Source organism: Mustela nivalis (genome assembly GCF_964662115.1).
Source record: "Mustela nivalis genome assembly, chromosome: 17".
NCBI classification, from domain to species: Eukaryota; Metazoa; Chordata; class Mammalia; order Carnivora; family Mustelidae; genus Mustela; species Mustela nivalis.
Window position 1 is genome coordinate 17,063,141 of NC_139036.1, and position 20,550 is coordinate 17,083,690.

The 20,550-nt window shown below is 39.1% G+C and overlaps 1 protein-coding gene across 1 annotated transcript in view; it reads right to left on the reverse strand.

Moving 5' to 3' along the window:
- Window positions 1-20,550, reverse strand: part of PAFAH1B1 (platelet activating factor acetylhydrolase 1b regulatory subunit 1) — a 95,277-nt gene that overhangs the window by 48,101 nt on the left and 26,626 nt on the right. The window lies entirely within an intron of this gene.

The following is a 20,550-nucleotide window of genomic DNA, read 5'->3' on the forward strand; positions in this document are numbered from 1 at the left end:
TTTTACTGAACCGAAACAGTACTATTTTTAAGTTTACCCATGCCCAACCATGTCACCTGCCAGAAAAATATTGGTATCAATTTTATTAAATTTCAAATACTAATATATAATTTCTCTAGATTATTAGCTCTCCCTCAAAGTTAAAAAAGGGGGCGGGGCACCTGGCTAGTTCAGTTTGTGGTGCGTGCAACTCTTGATCTCAGGGTTGTGGGTTCAAGCCCAATGGTGGGTACAGAGATTACTTAAAACTGAAATCTTTAGGGGCGCCTGGGTGGCTCAGTGGGTTAAGCCTGCCTTCAGCTCGGGTCATGATCTCAGAGTCCTGGAATCGAGCCCCGCATCAGGCTCTCTGCCAAGCAGAGAGCCTGCTTCCCCCTCTCTCTCTGTCTGCCTCTCTGCCTACTTGTGATCTCTGTGTATCAAATAAATAAATAAAATCTTTAAACAAACAAACAAAAAACCCATAACTGAAGTAATCTTTTTTTTTTTTTTTAAAGATTTTATACATTTACTTGACAGAGAGATAGACAGTGAGAGAGGGAACACAAGCAGGGGAAGTGAGAGAGGGAGAAACAAGGCTTCCTGCTGGACAGACCCAGGCTGGATCCCAGGACCTGGGCTGGGATCATGTCCTCAGCCGAAGGCAGAAGCTTAATGACTGAGCCACCCAAGTGCCCGTGATATAATCTTCAAGACTGAATATAAGGGAGTAACAACCTCAGAATAGTTGATATTATGCAGATAAACTATTCACCAAACACATGTTCTCTTAACCAATGCATTTAATCAAGAAACAATTTCATGTTCTTTGAATATATTTTGTGTTCTTTAGAAGCACCTGCTACCCTAGAGTCTATGTGTTCATAAAATAATCCAATCCTCTAAACCCATTTTGGATAATATTATCGTATTTCGAGCCCTTTCTTTATATTTTAACCCTGTAAAATCAATTTCTGTATAACATCTAAAAAGTACTGTCATCAGTTCAATCAGAGTAAATTTAAGTAGAAGTTAAAAAAAATAAAAACTATTTCTTAAAGAATTATTCTTCAAATCTCCTATTTTACAAAAAAAAGAAGTTTAGTTTGTCTTGCCACACTGTACAAAACTAGCTAGATAGAATTTCCACTGTGTTTAGAAAATATATTTGAGATAGACTTACTTAAAACACAGACTTCTGGTACATACAAAATTTTGTGGGCAGGGACACTTGAAACAAACAGGAAATCATCCTCTAAATAAAATGAAATTAACATCTAATGAAGGGCCTGTAGGGCCACCTATTAAGAGACATATCAGGGATAGAAAAGACCAAGACTACTGAATCCCTTTTTGTGCTATGCCAGTCACACTGTTGTATGCACGGGGGACCCAGTGATGAATAAGCCAGTCAAAGAGTAAAAGAAAAAAAAAGTGAGAGCAAACTCTTGTTTTAAATATGATCCCTAAGTCAAAAAGTGAGTGCTCAGATGTTCCTGATAGTAGTATCGACCCTGATGAAGATCCTTCCGTTTAGCAATTCTAGCAAATACAAACAGGGATTTATTTTATGATCTTTAATGATTCTTCCAATCTAGAGACCATCTGGCTCAAAATGACAGCTGAAAAGCACCACATCTCTTTAAATTCAGAAAAATATGACTAAATGTCAGTAATAAAAGAGGAATGAGAACCAAACACAATGGACAACCCAGAAAACCATCTCTCTTTGGTATTTAACAACTTCTATTATTTAAGATTCACTTTTCTAAATCTTTTTTATTTTTTTAAGACTTATTTATTTGAGAGAGAGAGAGAGCACTTGTGAGTGTGGGAGGTGGGGCAGAGGGAAAGGGAGAGAGTCTCAAGCAGACTTGTGCTGAGTGTGGAGCCCAAGGTGGGATTTGATCTCATGGCCCAAGATCATGACCTGAGCTACAACCAAGAGCCAGGCGCTTAACTGATTATGCCACCCAGGCACCCCTCACTTTTCTAACTCTTAACTGCCACCAAGCAAAAGCATCTAGGGACTCCTGATAAAGGTCACATTAGGGTAAGGATTATCTGATGACGGTGACTATCTGAACTGTCTTCTATTTATTATCTGGGACAATGGTAATCCACAGTGTCCAATTTAATTATGGAGAGACTACCTCTAGCTAAAAAACTAAATCAGTGTACAAGAGTGATAGCAGTACTAGAATAGCAGGATGATCTAATAACAATAAAACCAAGACATAAACAAATTACTGAATATGTAACTGTGTCCTCCACAATTTATTAATTCATCAAGCATTTACAAAACACTTACTATGTCCCAGGCACAAGGTCTAATGAAGGAAAATACTTGGTCTTTATGCTTGAGAAGTTTACAGCCTACTGAAACAGTCAGTTAAAACAGTGCAAAAAGAGGCATCTGGGTGGCTCAGTTGACTAAGCATCCGACTTGATTTTGGCTTGGGTCATGAGATCAAGCCCCACCATCAGGCTCTGTGCTCAGTGTGGAGTCTGCTTGAGATTCTCCCCCTCTGCCCCTCCCCCTGCTCTCTCTCAAATAAATTAAATCTAAAAAAACCAAACCAACCAAACAAAATACAACCATCAGTGCAAAAGCAGGACAAGTATTACATAGGAGACAATGACTCAAGAAAGAAGATCATAAAACAATCTCAGGTCTTTACATTTATCCTAGGGGCAAGGGGGATCCATTAGATATGTTTTTCAGAAAAATTACTCTTACTCAAATACCAAAAAATGGACCAGAAAGACAGGAAAGGAACAGACCAGACAGGAGGCTCACAATAATGAAGGTAATAGATGATGGGGATTCACACTAGCATACAGCAACAATGCATGAAGAGAATTAGTTGAATTTAAATTATTTACCAGGTAAGTCTTAAGTGATTGGTAACTACATGTAGGCAGAAAGGTGAGAAAAAGGTCAAGCAAGAAGTCAAGGATAACTTCCAAAGATTTCTGGCTTAAAACTATGTTGAATAGGAAACTCCTATGTGTGAGGGGATGAAGAAAGTATGATTTGTTCCATTTCAGGTATGTTGATTCCAAGGCCTATGAGATTTTTAGTACGAAATAGTATAAACAACTCAGCTTTGAAGAGAACCAACCTATCAAAAAACCCCAAAAATCAAAAAACAAAAAATCGTTTGGCACTTATCAGTTTAGAGATGGTGTTAAATGAAGCCATGAGAATGGAGGACCCATGGAGAATGAGCAGAGCTAGCTAAGCAGAGGGTCTAGGCTAGAGCCAGGCAGAACAAACCAATGCCTTAAAAAATAATAATAAATAAATAAGTCTACAATTGAAGTTAAGAGAAAGCAGTTAAAGAAGTAAAAGTACAAACAGGAGAGAGTACATCACAGAAGCAAAGGGAGTATTTCAAGAAGCAGCAGCAATCAACAGTATCCAAAATTACCCAACTACTAAGCAAAACAAGGTCTGAAATGGGTCTGCTCCATTCCACGTAGAGCACACTGATAACCCTGATGAGAATGGCTTCAGTAAAATGATAAGGATGTGATTTAACTTGCAGAAACCATATATAAATGGGCTGATAAGTGCAGAGAGATGAAGACAGTACCATAAATATCTTAGAAATAGTTGGAAATGTTGAAACGTTTTTTTCAACCAAAGATACAGAAGAAATGAAGAAAGGAATAAAGAATTTTAATACCACCATTTTTACCCCCAATCAACCAAAGGCAACCAGACATGACAGAGTAACACTGCACCATCTATAAAATATTCTCGCCACAAAATCAAGTTTGAATCTGTTTAAGTCTCTGGCTCCAACTATCTATTTCCAAGAAGTACAAAGGGCAGAGGAGTATGTTAAAGACACCATGGGGATATAACCAGCAATATCCAGACTGTGAAAAGCCTTATAAAATAAATGACCCAGTTTCTTCAAATAAATTTCAAGGAAAGGAAGAAGAGCCAGAAAGGGAAACCTACAGATTGAAAGTCACAAGTGACATATCAACAACTGCAGTTTACGGACCTTATTTAGATCTGGATTTTAAAAAACTGTTTGAAAAATAAATCAACGACCAAATATTTGGGGAAAATGAACAATGGATGGAGGTCTGATGATATTAAAGAATAACTGAATTTTTCAAGAATCATAATGGTATTGTGGTTATTTATTTATTTTAGAGAGCAAGCAAGCACATGTGCATGGGGTTGCGGGGGGTGGGGGACAGAGGCTCCATGCCCAGATGGACATAGGGCTGTATCTCACAACCCTGAGATCATGACCTGAGCTGAAATCAAGAGTCAGGCACTTATCCAACTGAGCCACGCAGGTGCCCAAATACTGTGGTTATTTTTAAGACTTTTAGAATTAAAAAAAAAAATTATCAGTAAAATGATATGTCTGGGATATGTGTCAAAAAAATTTGTGTAGTGGGGCGCCTAGCTTGCTCAGTTGGTGGACCAATGTAGCTCTTATCTCAACTCCATGTTGAGTGTAAAGCTTACTTAAAAATAAAATCTTGGGGCTAAGAATCTAAGAATATAATGTACAGTATTTCTCAGATTTACCTTTTAGGTTGGTTAATATTTTAACATAAAACTGTAAAATATCACATGGCACAAAAATAAATGGTTCTCCAATAGAGCAAAAGAGATAGTTTAGAATATTTTGCAACGAACAATCTATATTTATAACCAACAGTACAAATAAACCAGGCAATGTTTTCAAACCACTTGGTGAAGGAGTTCTTAATCTTTTTTTTGGGGGGGGGGTCACTGGATTCCTCTGAAAAGTAATGAAAATCAAGATCTCTTCCCTCAAAGAAGCACATATAAACAAAATACTATACGCATTTCAAGGCGGTTTACAAACTCTTCCAAAGTCAACATAATGAATGAGAAGACTTAACATTTCTGAAATGTATTTTGGCAGCACTTCAATAATCCCTCCTAAACTACTTATATATATTACAAACATATTTCAAAAAAGAGTCTCATTTATTCATTTGCATGTCAATATCTAGACGTTCTCAGAGATCAAATCTGTGTTGCTTAAGCACTAGAAACAAAAGCTTCAGTATTTTTTGGAATGCAGAATTCTTAACCATTCTACATTCTAATACTGTATCTGTTTAGCTGCTACAAAAATGCAGCAGCTCTCCTAAACAACGTTTACTGCTTGGATAAGCACCTCATCAAAGAAAGAGAAAGGGGAAAAGTAAAAAAAGAAAATATAAATAATAGAGCATTAAAAAAATCTTACAAAACTAGATGGTGAGTGAATTATTAATTTAAATTCTTTTCAGGTCGCCTGGGTGGCTCAGTGGGTTAAGCCGCTGCCTTTGGCTCAGGTCGTGATCTCAGAGTCCTGGGATCAAGTCCCGCATCAGGCTCTCTGCTCAGCAGAGAGCCTGCTTCCCTCTCTCTCTCTCTGCCTGCCTCTCCATCTACTTGTGATTTCTCTCTGTCAAATAAATAAATAAAATCTTAAAAAAAAATAAAATAAAATAAATTCTTTTCATTTCCAGTTTCCATGAGTTATTGTAGGTTTCACACTTACCGAACAACCTTTATAACGTATTTCATTAATAATTTATTTTGTACAAGGGTTCCTGCTAACCATGAGTTTATGAAATAGGGAATATACAGAAAATAAAGGATGTGTGGTAAGGGGAAAAACAAACAACTAATTATATGGTAACAGTAGATATTAACAAATATAAAAGGGAAATAATCAGATTTGTTAATATATGCAGACCTAAGAGTTTAGGAGAGACACCAAAGACCTATACTATAGTAACTGGATTATTACCAATGACTCCCGCTCTCATGAAATTGTCACTTGAACAGCAATGAACAGACATTTCTGCAAAGACATCCAAATGTCCAAAAGACACATGAAAAACTACTTAACGTTACTCGGCATCAGGAAAATACACATCAAAATCTCAATGAGATACCACCTCACACCAGTCAGAATGGCTAAAATTAACAAGTCAGAAAATGACAGATATTGACGAGGATGCAGAGAAAGGGGAGCCCTCCTATACTGTTGGTGGGAATGCACGTTGGCGTAGCCACTCTGAAAAGAGTAAGGAGGTTCCTCAAAAAGTTGAAAACAGAGCTACCCTACGACCAGCAATTGTCCTACTGGGTATTTACCCCAAAGGTAACAAATATAGTGATCTGAAAGGGCACACGCACCTGAATGTTTATAGCAGCAATGTCCACAACAGCCAAACTATGAAAAGAGCCTAGATGTTCATCAATGAATGGATAAAGGTGATGTGGTATACATACACGATGGAATATTATGTAGCCAAAAAAAAAAAAAAAAAGAAAGAAATCTTTTTTGCCATTTGCAATGACATGGATGGAACTAGAGGGTATTACGCTAAGCAAAATAAGTCAGTCAGAGAAAGACAATTATAATCTCATTGATACTGAGGAATTTGAGAAACAAGACAGAGGATAATAGGGAAAGGAAGGGAGAATGAAACAAAATGAAACCAGAGAGGGAGACAAACTATAAAAGACTCTTATCTCAGGAAACAAACTGAGGGTTGCTGGAGTGGAGTGGGAGGAATGGGGTAGCTGGGTGATGGACACTGGGGAGGGTATGTGCTATTGTGAGTGCTGTGAATTGTGTTAAGACTGATGATCACAGACCTGTACCCCTGAAATAAATAATGCATTGTATGTTAAAAAATAATAATAATAATGATAATAGAGTCAGCAGAGGGGTGCCTGGGTGGCTCAGTTGTTAAATGTCTGCCTTTGGCTCCAGTCATGATCCCAGGGCTTTGGGATGGAGCTATGCATTAGGCTCCCTGCTCAGCAGGGAGTCTACTTCTCTCTGCCCCTCTTCCCCATTCTCTCACCTCCTCTCTCAAATAAATAAAATCTTACAAAAAAAAAAAAAATCAGCAGATTATCTACCTTGCTTAAAAAGCACATATATTATAGCTCATAATCCTAATCCAAACAATATCTTCCAGATATCCTAATCCAAACAATATCTTCTAGATATAGCAATGAGGCAAGGCAAAAACTAATGCTAATCAAGATTTACTGAGTACCTTTGCACACTAATTTTCAGAAGTTAAATAAAACCTGTTTCCCATTAACTGCATGTTTCATGGTACTTTGCAAATGATTACATTTTTAGCACAGTTGCAAAAAACAGAATTTTTCTCGAAGTCACTAACAGGACGTAAGATATTTTATTAATCTGCATGACTATTCATATTACAGATATACCCCTCCTGGTGCTTCCAACTATTTTACCTATTATCCTTACATAGATTTTATACACAATAATTCAATAAAGAAAAATAAAGATGATCTTTTTTAAAAAATTATTTATTTATTTATGAGAGAGTGAGAACGCGAGAGCACAAGTGGGGGGAGGGGCAGAGAGAAAGGTGAGAAGCAGACTCCCCACTAAGGAGTCAGGACTCTAGGATGAAGACCTGAGCCAATGGCAGACACAACTGGCTGAGGTCCCCAGGTGCCCCTAACCTTTATTCTTTTCACAAGGTGGTAAAAAAAGATGAAAAAATACTTGTGTATAATTTAATGAATTAAGATCTTAAATTGACTTAAACAACTAAAAGCTACTTTCTTAGTTATGCTGGCCATACATTTTGTTTCAAAAGAATCAGACCAAGGGGTGCCTGGGTGGCTCCGTCAGTTTACACCTCCAACTCTTGGTTCTGGTTCAGGTCATAATCTCAGGATTGTGAGACAGAGCCCCACTAGGGCTCAGGGATCAAGGTGGGTGTGGAGTGTGAAGCCCGCTTAAGATTCTTCTCTCCCTTTGCTCCTCCCTGCTGGCTTTCTCTTAAAAAAGAAACAGACCAGGGCGCCTAGGTGGCTCAGCTCTGCCTTCTTCAGCTCAGGTCATAGTCCCAGGGTCCTGGGATGGAGCCCCGCATTGAGCTCTCTTCTGGGCAGGGTGCCTGCTTCCCCCTCTCTCTCTAACTGCTTCTCTGCCTCCTTATGATCTCTATCAAATAAATAAATAAATCTTGGGGGGGGGGGGAATCAGACCAAGGTTTTTAAAGAACACAGACAACCAGCATCCAACAAAAAAAAAAGACATAAGACCGCCTATTCATGTTGCATGTCATAACGTTCTTACTTATTAACTGTTTTCAGATAATCAAATTACCATATTTATATTATATAAATACTAATTAAGTTCTAAGCTTCTCTCAACTATGAAATGGACTTAAATGTGAAATATACCTTAGGATTTAGTGAGGATTAACCAGGATAATAATATACACAAATTCTGTAATACCATACATGTTACCTCTGCCATCAGTTTTGAACTTTAAATGTATATATTCTTAAGATTTTATTTATTTATTTGACAAACAGAGTTCACAGGAGGCCTAAGAGGCAGGCTGTGGAGGGCGGGGTGGAAGCAGGCTCCCGGAAGAGCAGAAAGCCCGCCACTGGGCTTGATCCCATGACCCTGAGCTCGTGACCTGAGCTGAAGACAGAGGCTTACCAGGCTCCCTTTAAATGTATTTTAAAAATCTCAGCTTACGTACAATGAACACCTGCAGTGAACCTTGGATATGATCTCTTACCAATGTTCTTGTTCACTTAATTTTTGACACTTTTTTTTTTATTTGACTAAGATCACAAGTGGGCAGAGAGGCAAGCAGAGAGTCGGGGGGAACAGCCTGGGGCTCGATCCCAGGACCCTGAGACCATGACCCGAGCCGAAGGCAGAGGTTTAACCCACTGAGCCACCCAGGCACCCCAATTTTTGATACTTTTTTCATAAGGTATAACAAAGAATGTGTATGAACTGGGTAGTGTCACATGACTGATATTCTATAAATTTTGAGAAATGAAAACAGAAGCAATCATCTTCCAAAACATGGTCTTTCCCCCGGAAATGTTTTTTTCACTTGTGCCATCATCTTTCCCCCTTGCTTTCTTTTAATTGTTTGCACCATCCAAATCATTCTCATCTTTGTACAACTATCAGAGCATACATATGTGGGGCAACTGGGTGGCTCAACTGATTAAACATCTGACTTTGGCTCGGGTCATGATCTCAGGGTCCTGGAATGGAGCCCCACATTAGGCTCCCTGCTCAGCAAGGAGTGTGCTTCTCCTTCCTCCCTCTTCCCCTCCCCCCAGCTCATATGCACTCTTCCCCTCCCCCCAGCTCATATGCACGCTCCCCCATCAAATGAAGAAAATCTTACACACACACACACAATTTTGATTTCCAAAGTCCCCATCGTATGGAACATCTCTCATCTCATTAGTGGTGGGTAGGACTCTGTGGGTGACTCAGTTGGTTAAGCAGCTGCCTTCAGCTCAGATTATGATCCTCCTGGGATGGAGCCCTGTGTGAGGCTCCCTGATGGGTGGAGAGACTGCTTGAGACTGCTTCTCCCTCTCCCTCTACCTGCAGCTTTGCCTACTTGTTCTCTCTGTCAAATAAATAAATGAAATCTTTTAAAAGAAAGAAAGAAAGAAAGAAAAAAAAAAAGAAAGAAAGAAAGAAATTAATTAATTAGTGGTGGGTATTTTAAGTGTTCCTGCAAATTCTTGATCACTTTATTAACATGATGTTCCTTAACATGACATCAGACCTAACAGCAGGTTATAGGTGTCTCTGGGCTCTCATATTTGACTCTGAGTATTAATCTAGGTAAAAATATTTAAAACTGCATCATTAATGATATGCTGCAATGCAGTCAAATAAAAAAAAAAAAGTAAAACCTATGAAGTCAATGAAATGAATATTCTGAAAAATACCCCTATATATAGTTTAAATCCATGAGATTACCTAGGACAACGAAATACTTCCTCAGAGTAACTTCATTTCCTGAATTCAATCTTTATGATTTCCTCACTTTTCCATCTACAGATAGAAGTTTCTAGAGTTCTGAAGTCACTTTCTAATAAAAATAAAGATAGCAAATTACCCAAACTATTAATTTTCCTTTGCAATATCCTGTGTTCTGTGTAAACGATTAAGTATGAGAAAAGTTTTCTCCCATGCCCACAATTTGAAAATGTTAGATCACTGTAAGTTTTTAATCAAATACCTAGGCTTTAATGTATACTTGTTCTTACTCTCCTCCAGCTTGGAGGTCCACGATTCACTGGGACTTGCTATTGGTAGGCAGTAACAAGAACAAAAAAGACTAGATTGATCCATTAGAGATAGACTAAGCTCAGGCACAGTTCCCTGAAAAAGTAAAATTCTTCCAACAGCTACACCATTTCCTCATTTCCTATTAGTTATAGCCAACATCTCATTCAAATCAATATTTGGGTACATATAAAAATATTTGGCATTTTTCAATGAACTTTGAAAGTTCATTGAAAGGATTAAGGATGCCAAGGATTAAGATACCATTTTTTCAGAGAATTATTCTTAACCAATCTTAAGTCTAGTAACTCTAATATTAAAGGCAAGTGTTGTGGGGTGCCTGGGTGGCTCAGTGGGTTAAAGCCTCTGCCTTCGGCTCAGGTCATGATCCAAGGGTCGTGGGATGGAGCCCTGTGTCGGGCTCTCTGCTCAGTGGGGAGGCTGCTTCTTCCCCTCTGTCTGCCTGACTGCCTGCTTGTGATCTCTGTCAAATAAATAAATAAAATATTTTTAAAATAAATAAAGGCAAGTGTTGTAAATAGATGCTCCTTAACTAGATTATGAATCTGAAGAAACAAAGCAGAAAGTTTTTGGGCTTTGAAACTGAACAGACATAGATTCCAAGTGACACAATATAAATATCTAGATGTCCACTTTTTCTTTTAGAATCAATCTTTTTTGCTTTGTCTTTTGCCTATCACTGGAACTACGCTATGAGATGGTTTCTATTATGCCTCCAGTGATGGTTAATTCATGTGTCAACCTGGCCAGGACACAGTAGCCAGATTTTTTTTTTTTTTTTTTTTTTTTTTTAGTAGCCAGATATTTTGTCAAACACTTGTTTAGATGTTGCTATAAAGATATTTTTTAGATGAGGTTAACATTTAAATCAGTTGACAGTGAGTAAAGCAGATTACCCCCAACCCCATACCCCAAAATGTAGATGGGTTTCTGGCAATCAACTGATGGACATGAAAGAAAAGACTTACACAAACCCTGAGGTAGAGGGAATTTTGACAGCCGCATGCCTTTGGACTCCAGCTGCAACTCAACTCTTCCCTGGATCTCCATCCAGGCAATCTACCCTGTAAATTCTGGACTTGCCAACTTTACAATGATGTGAATCAATTACTTAAAATCTAACCCACAAACCCCTAAGTGACAGAGAGAGAGAGAGACTGTACTTTCTAAAAATATATACATACATTCATTGGTTCTGTTTCTCTGTAGAACTCTAATATACCCCATACCTTCAGTTCTGTTATAATAATATAGCAGCCTTTATTATTATAGTCTTAGCATTTCAATAAACCCTACTGGAATACTCTTCACGCCTCATAGCGCTTAAAACGCTACTCCCTGGATACCCTCCAGGCAAATTAATGCCTTCAAGGGTTACCAAATATAAAAAACTGCTTCCGGAGCACCTGGTGGCTCAGTCGTTGGGCAGGGTCGTGATCTCAGGGTCCTGGGATCAAGCCCCATGTAGGGCTCACTGCTCCGCGGGGAGACTACTTCTCCCTCTCCCACTCCCTCTGCTGTGTTCCCTCTCTCACTGTGTCTCTCTCTGTCAAATAAATAAAATAAAATCTTACAAAAAAAAATAAAACGCACAAAACTGCTTCCAACCTACAACAAACAAGAAAGAGAACCTCAACAAAGGCTACTAACATGCAAAACAGGTAACTAAGAACTCACCCTACCCCATTCTGTTTTCACCACTCTCTCCACGAAGTTTCTGATATTCACTACTATTACAATTTATAAACACCATCTCATTACTACTGATCTTTCCTCTCTTCCTATTTTTTTCTCCTTGTTTCTTGGCCTGCCTATCTCATCATTTCTTTGCTCTCCCTTTACACAGACATTAATCAGCGTGCATCCACACAATCCCATGGCACACCCATCAAGCACATGTCATCCCAGCAGTGCTTACTTGATGGGTGCTCAAATACTGCCTCTTCATTGATTAAAAAGTAGAGTTTCCTCCTCTTCTTTGACTTAAGGCATGAGCCATCTTATTTTAACATTTTATTTATTTTTTGAGAGACAGCGAGAGAGGAAACACAAGCAGAGGGGAGTAGGAGAGGGAGAAGCAGACTCCCTGCTGATCAGGAACCAATGTGGGGCTTAATGCCAGGACCCTGAGATCATGACCCCAACTGAAGGCAGATGCTTAACCGACTCAGCCACCCAGACACCCCAAACATTTCTTATGAGGGCACCTGGGTGGCTCAGTTGGTTAAGCAACTGCCTTTCGCTCAGGTAATGATCCCAGGGTCCTGGGGTCGGGCCCTGTGTCAGGCTCCATACTCAGCAGGGAGCCTGCTTCTCCCTCTCCCTCTGCCTGCTACTCTGCCTGCTTGTGTTCCCTCTCTCTGTCAATAAATAAAATAAAATAAAATAAAATAAAATAAAATGAAATAAAATAAAAACTAGCCAGTATGATTTTAGAGATTGTGGGCCATTTCTTTTCTTGTAAATTTACTGCAGTGTCAAAACACAGTAAAATGGGGGTACCTGGGTGGCTCAGTGGATTAAGCTGCTGCCTTTGGCTCAGGTCATGATCTCAGTGTCCTGGGATCGAGCCCTGCATCGGGCTCTCTGCTCAGCAGGGAGTCTGCTTCCCCTTCTCTTTCTGCCTGACTCTGCCTACTTGTGATCTCTCTCTGTCAACTAAATAAATAAAATCTTTAAAAAAAAAAAAAAAACTGTCTTAAAAAAAAAACACACACAGTAAAATGAAAACAAAAGGGAAAGATCTATTTTATGATAATTTTACACACAGCCTGATAAGAACACTGACAAAACAAAATGGTTCCAAATATAAACTATTCCTTCCAAAAATGTAATTTCCTGTATGTTGTGTTTTACTTTCTCAAATTCATTATTTCCAGATTCTCTGGGTTCCATGATGCCAAATAAATATAAAAATGAAGAATATTAAATTATACTGATTGCTCTCTAATTTAACTTTCAATTTAGACTCTATCATACTACTGACACCAAAAGAAAATGAATTCAACAACTGATGTCACTGACCTTTGCAAGTTTAAATTCATTTAGGCAATGATTCGTTAGGTTGAAAAACAGCTATGGGAAATAGAACAGTGAATGCCACACGTGTATTTTTGTCAAATCGGAGTCATTAAAATACCTGGAGAAAGAAGTAACCAGGTGTACCTTAGAACCACCTGAGGAACTTCTGAAGATAATGATGGTAAAGGGCCTTATCCTCAGAGATTCTTAGGAGGCATCTGAATTTTAGTCTCCAAGTGATTTTGATGCACATCCTCAGTAGAAAACCATACCCTCAACAGTATAAACTACAGCCAGTCCTGAGGGTCAAAAGCAAAATTATAACTATTTCATTAATAAACAAATCAGTGTCAGAAAATGGTATCTGGGCTTCAAGGTCAAAAAATCAAATTACTCAGATTTCAATGGTAATTCCAACTGCCACTCAAATTCAAAAATATACTTACAAGACTCCTCAGATATACCTTGAAGAGATACTAACAGGAAAAAAAGGCCAATCCAACATTTTGAAATACGTAGTTTTTATTACAGTAAAGCTTTTATTAAGATTTTTAAAAAAGATTTTATTCATTTTAAGAGTGTGTGTGTGCACATGTGTGCAAACACACAGGCAGAGGGAAGGGCAGAGGGAGAGCGAAAATCCCAAACAGACTCCATGCCAAGTGCAGAGGTAGAAAGACATGGGGGTTGATCTCACAACCCTGAGATCATGACCTGAGTGGAAACAAGAAGTCAGAGGCTTAACCAGTTAAAGCAACCCAGACAGCCCCCATTAAAGATTTTTTTTTTTAAGATTTTATTTATTTATTTGACAGACAAGAGATCATAAGTCGGCAAAGAAGCAGGCTGAGAAAGAGGGGGAAGCAGGCTCCCTACTGAGCAGAGAGCCCGATATGGGGCTTGATCCCAGGACCCCAAGATCATGACCTGAACTGAAGGCAGAGGCTTAACCCACTGAGCCACCCAGGTGCCCCCATTAAAGATTTTTAAAAAATACTTCAAGAAGGGGCTCCTGGGTGGCTCAGTCTGTTAAGAACATGCCTTCGGGTAATGATCTTGAGGTTTGGGGATCGGGCCCCTCATCTGGCCCCTAACTCAGCAGGGGAGTCTGCTTCTTCCTCTGCCCCTCCCTTTGCTTGTTCACTCTTTTGCTTACTCCACCTCTCAAATAAATAAATAAAATCTTAAAAAAAAAAATACTTCAAGATGAAAATACAGCTGGCTTCTTCATTATATAACTAAGTCTTCCTGGTATATTGTAACAGACAACATTCTTTTGCATCTATATTAACTTTTTTACCTTTTATTCTGATTGTGTCTTCTCCCCTATTTATCTAGATCAGGGGAGAGCAAACTTTATGTAAAGAGCCAGAAAGTATTTTAGGTTGTGCCAACCTCACAGTTTCTATAGCAAGAAAATAATAAATAGTATGTAAAGCCATTTGCAATGACATGAATGGAGCTAGAGATGCTATTTGTCGTTCTCTGACTTACTTTGCTTATCATAATACTCTCTAAGTGAAGTAAGTCAGAAAAAGACAAGTACCATGATTTCATGCATATGTGGAATTTAAGAAGCAAAACAAACAAGTTAAGAAGGAAGGGGGGGGGGGCAAACCAAGAAGCAGACTCTTAACTACAGAGAACAGAACACTGAAGGACAGTGTGTGGGGGGATGCGTTATATAGGTGATGGGGATTAAGGAGTATACTTGTGATGAGATAGGGTGATGTATGTAAGTGATGAATCACTATACTGTACACCTGAAACTAATATTACACTGCATATTAACCAGAATTTAAATAAAAACTTAAAAAAAGATGAGGGGCCGGGGCGCCTGGGTGGCTCAGTGGGTTAAGCTGCTGCCTTCGGCTCGGGTCATGATCTCAGGGTCCTGGGATCGAGCCCCGCATCGGGCTCTCTGCTCAGTGGGGAGCCTGCTTCCTCCTCTCTCTCTCTCTCTGCCTGCCTCTCTGCCTACTTGTGATCTGTCAAATAAATAAATAAAATCTTTAAAAAAAAAAAAAAAAAGATAAGGGGCACCTGAGTGGCCTAATGAGTTAAGCATCTGACTCTTGATTTTGGCTCAGGTCATGATCTCAGGGAAGTGAGATGGAGCCCCACATCAGGCTCCAAGCTCAGTGTGGAAGCCTGCTTGGGAGTCTCTTTCCCTATCCCTCTGTCCCAACCCCCCTCTTTTCCCTCCTGCTCTGCCCACGACCTTGTGCTCTCACTCTCTCTCAAAACAAAACAAAACAAAAAACAGTAAGGAACGGTAAAGGAACAGGTGTATCTCTGTTTCTTTTTTCTTTTTTTAAAAAGATTTTATTAATTTATTTGACAGAGAGCGATCACAGTAGACAGAGAGGCAGGCAGAGAGAGAGAGAGAGAGGGAAGGAGGCTCCCCGCTGAGCAGAGAGCCCGATGCGGGACTTGATCCCAGGACCCTGAGATCATGACCTGAGCCGAAGGCAGCGGCTTAACCCACTGAGCCACCCAGGCGCCCTGTATCTCTGTTTCAATTAAACTTTATGGACACTGAACTTTGAATTTCATGCAATCATTTTTTTAAACAAATTGGTAATTTATAAAATTAACATATTTTTTTTACAAAATAAAAGTATACAGAATATTCTTTTGCTTTTTTCAACCACTAAAAACTGTAAAAATCATGCTTAGCTCACAGGTTGTACAAAAACAAGTAGCAGGCAAGATCTGGTTTGCCAGCCATAGTTTTGAAATCCCCTTAATCAAACAAATGAAGTTAACTGATACAGGCCACTTTTACTAATAGTACCTATTTCACAGAACTGTCAGGCAGATTAAATGAGTTGATTACATATAAATGCTTACAACAGTGCCCAGTACACTAGAAATGCTGTATGATTTTATACACACACACACACACACACACACACACACACACACCTTATCTTCTCTACTTTAATATCCCCTATTAGCCTATAACACTGAAATGTTTTGTAAAAATCGGTTTTAAAAGGGAAAATCCTTCACTGTTGAGGGAGAGAAAGTCTTCAATGATTCACTAGTTATTCCTTGAAACTGACTTTCTAGCTCTCCTTCCCAAAAATCTAAAGTAAATATCTACCTGCAATTTATCAATAGCAGTAGTCCCATTAAGCAAAACAAAACGAAGCCCCAAAAAGCAAAACAAAACAAAACATCTTACCTACCTACTAAGACGTCAGAGGAGGACATAAAGATTCCTAATTTCCAACATACTAATGTAATTGTATTTAGGAAGGACTTGCCTGTCAATACACCATTACATGATAACCAAGGCACAGCTTACAAATTAAGGTTTAGAGTACTTTTTTCCTTTAGTTAATCAATGTAATTAGCCAAAGAAAGTTAGTGATTCTTATCCTGGCCTGGTCCAGACTAATACTAAAAATGTGAGTCAAAGAATGTAAGGAAAAGCTACCTAGAACACAGGTGAGGCTGTTATCTCCAGAAAGGTATAATGAGGCAGCATTCCATATGTCCCAAGCCTTCATTACTAAAATGTTTTACCTTGGGTATACTCCCCTTACCATGTTTTGCAATTTTCCTTTCCCCTTCAAGATTCAGCCTGAAAGCAGTCTATCACTACCTCTGTGAAGCCCACCCTGGCTAGGCTACTCTCCTTGGCAGAGGTAGGTTCCCTCTTTTTAGTCTCACTGTTATCATGTACATATAATCCTAATAACCATTTACTGCCATTACATGCTAGGCTTCTTTTTCTTCTTCTTTTTTTCTTTAAACACACACACACACCACACACACACACACACATTTTATAAGATATTTTTTTTTAAAGATTTTATTTATTTATTTCACAGATCACAAGTGGCAGGGAGACAGGCAGAGAGAGAAAGGGGAAAGCAGGCTCCCTGCTGAGCAGAGAGCCCTATGCAGGGCTCAATCCCACGACCCTTGGGATCATGACCTGAGCCAAAGGCAGAGACTTAGCACACTAAGCCATCCAGGCCGCCCTAAAAAGATTTTTTTAAATTCATTTTATTCATTTTTAAACACACACACATTTTTTTAAACACATTTTTTATAGAGATACAGTGAGAGAGAGAACACAAGCAGGGCAAGTAGGAGAGGGAAAACAGGCTTCCCAAGGAGCAGGAAGCCCGATTTGGGGCATGATCCCAGAGTTCTGGGATCTGAGCTGAAGGCAGGCGCTCAACAACTGAGCCACCCAGGTGCCCTTATGCTTGGCTTCTTTAATGCAATGTTTAATTCTCACAACACCCGCAAAAAAATGAATATTCTCATTTAACATGATGAAGAAGATGAAGAAGTCAAGGTCAAACAGCTGGATACTGGGAGAGCCAGGATTCAAACCAGGTTTGCTTTCGACTCCCACACCAATGGTTTCAAACAGCAGGAATGTGAACAGAAAGGAGGCCAAGCAGGCAAGACTCTCTTTTTATCCACTTAACATATCAAGTTTCTGCTTACGAGTTTTTCAGGAAAAATTTCCACTCTTTTTTTTTTTTTTTTAAAGTTTTCACTCTTAAGATAAATTTGAGGAGCACCTGAGTCTGACTCTTGATTTCAGTTCAGGTCACGACCTCGGGGGGTCCTGGGATTGAGCCCTGCATCCTGATCCATGCTCAGCAGGGAGTCTGCTTCTCCCTTTCTCTCTGCCCCCTCCGCACTGCCTTCACATGTGTCCTCTCTCTCAAATAAATAAATCTTCAAAATATAGAGATAAATTTTAAAAATCACTAATACTACATTGTGCTGCACATTCTTTGCAAGTAACTATAAACATGCCATCTCTAGTACCACACTGACCTCCTTAGGGGCAAACACTGAACTGAATTTCTTTGCCTCCAGAACCAGGCATAGGGTCTTGGCACTCAACAAAGGTTTGTAGGGAATCAAGCTTTCATAGCAAAACTCTCCAAATTAATTAACTATACTCCCACAGTTACAGACAATTATAAAATAATTTATAATTGCATGGCAATTTATACTCAATGAAATTCTTTCGTGTCTATGTGTGCGTGTTATATGGATATATAATCTTAAAAAGAGAAACCAAATTGAACTTTTTAAAATGTTTCCCAAGGGCTCAGTTGGTTAAGCAACTGCCTTTGGCTCAGGTGATGATCCCGGATTCCCAGGATCAAGTCCCGCATTGGGCTCCCAGCTTCAAGGGGAGTCTGTTTCTCCCTCTGGCCTTCTCCCCTCTCATGCTCTCTCTCTCTCAAATAAATAAATAAAGTCTTTTTTTTTTTAATTAAAAAATTTTTTTAAAAAATAAAACGTTTTCCAAAATGGCACATTTATTCAATATTCAAGGCTTTATTTTAATAAAGCATCAATTATCTGCCAACTGCCAAACAGTATTGGCAGAAGTTACCGTATGTTATTTTCATTGCCATACCAAAATACTATTGGGGTTAAACCTTATTAAACTGCCAATATTACACAGGTTGAACCTAATACTTATCAATGCTATTTAAAGAGCACAAGAAAAATTCTCAGCAGCTAGCATAAACACCAGAACTTGAGGGATTTATTTACAGTTTTAACAAAAAAAATTAGGCAAAGGAACTCCCTCCTCTGTGATTTCATACTTGTTTGTATATACATACACAATTTAACAATTCTCACAATACGCTGCAATTATCTGCCTTGATATCTCAACAACACTCCTCCAAAGCCTCCAACCTTGACATATTCCTTCTTCTATCTCCATCAAATATCACGATAATTCTTTTTTTTTTTTTTAAGATTTTATTTATTTATTTGACAGAGAGAAATCACAAGTAGATGGAGAGGCAGGCAGAGAGAGAGGGAAGCAGGCTCCCTACGGAGCAGAGAGCCCGATGCGGGACTCGATTCCAGGAACCTGAGATCATGACCTGAGCTGAAGGCAGCAGCTTAACCCACTGAGCCACCCAGGCACCCACGATAATTCTTTTAAAAAAGAAAAAAATCATGGTAATTAACACAAAATTGGTACTTAGTTAAGTGCTTCTAAATGACCTCTACAGGCATCATAGTAAAACTGAGATAAAAATCCACTATGTCCTCAGAACTAAAGATGCACTGTATCACTTTACTCTCTTTTAAAATTCAAAAAAAAATTCAAATTCTGAAATGTAGGCAAAAATCAAAGCCCAGTTTCCTGGGGCTGGTTTCGATATAATTTTCTTTCTTTTATTTTTTAAGATTTTTTATTTATTTATTGACAGAGACCACAAGAAGGCAGAGAGGCAGGCAGAGAGAGGAAGGGAAGCAGGCTCTCTGCCGAGCAGCAAGCCTGATGTGGGGCTCAATCTCAGGGCCCTAGGATCATGACCCGAGGTGAAGGCAGAGGCTTTAACCCACTGAGCCTCCCAGGAGCCCCTATAATTTTTTTCTTTTTAAAGGCTGAACACTGGGGCACCTGGGTGGCTCAGTGGGTTAAGCTGCTGCCTTCGGTTCAGGTCATGATCTCAGGGTCCTGGGATCGAGTCCCGAATCGGGCTCTCTGCTCAGCAGGGAGCCTGCTTCCCTCTCTCTCTCTCTCTCTCTGCCTGCCTCTCTGTCTACTTGTGACCTCTCTCTGCCAAATGAATAAATAAAATCTTTAAAAAAAAAAAAAGGCTAAACACTGATTATACTACAAACTTAAAATTGAAGACCTTTTTACATTCTAACATGCATATTACTTTTCTGGTTTCTGCTTACAAATATTACATTTTTGGGCGACAGACAAACATAGCTGTAAAAGCCCTCTAAGCCTGATGTTTTAAGTTAAAACTAAGTCACACACATAAAAATCCAATGCCATAACCAAGAAAAAGTTTTCTAACACTTTCCAATCACATAATATAATACTATTCTTTCTTTTCTTTTTTTAAGATTTTATTTATTTATTTGCAAGAAGAGAGAGAGCAAGAATAGAGGAGAGGGAGAAGCAGAGAAGCTTGATGTGGGACTCAATCCATGGACCCTGGGATCATGACCCCAACCAAAGGCAGACACTTTAACCGACTGAGCCACCCAAATGCCCCGAAGATACCTTTTTTTTTTAAAGCTAAGGTTTGGTGAATACAAATGAAGATAGCCCATTATAACAACGCAAGTATCACTACAATTCTTTCTTTTTGTTTTTTTAAGATTTTATTTATTTGCCAGAGAGAGAGAGAGAGAGTACACACAAGCAGGCAGAGAGGCAGGCAGAGGCAGGGAGAAAAGCAGGCTCCCTGCCGAACAAGGAGCCCAATTCGAAACTTGATCCCAGGACTTTGGGATCATGACCGGAGCCGAAGGCAGCGACTTAACCAACTGAGCCACCCAGGCATCCCTATCACTACAATTCTTAAGCAATGGAGTAATGTTCTAAAGTTGGTATTTCATGGTGACTGTTTTGGAGAAAATACATAGAAGATATTAA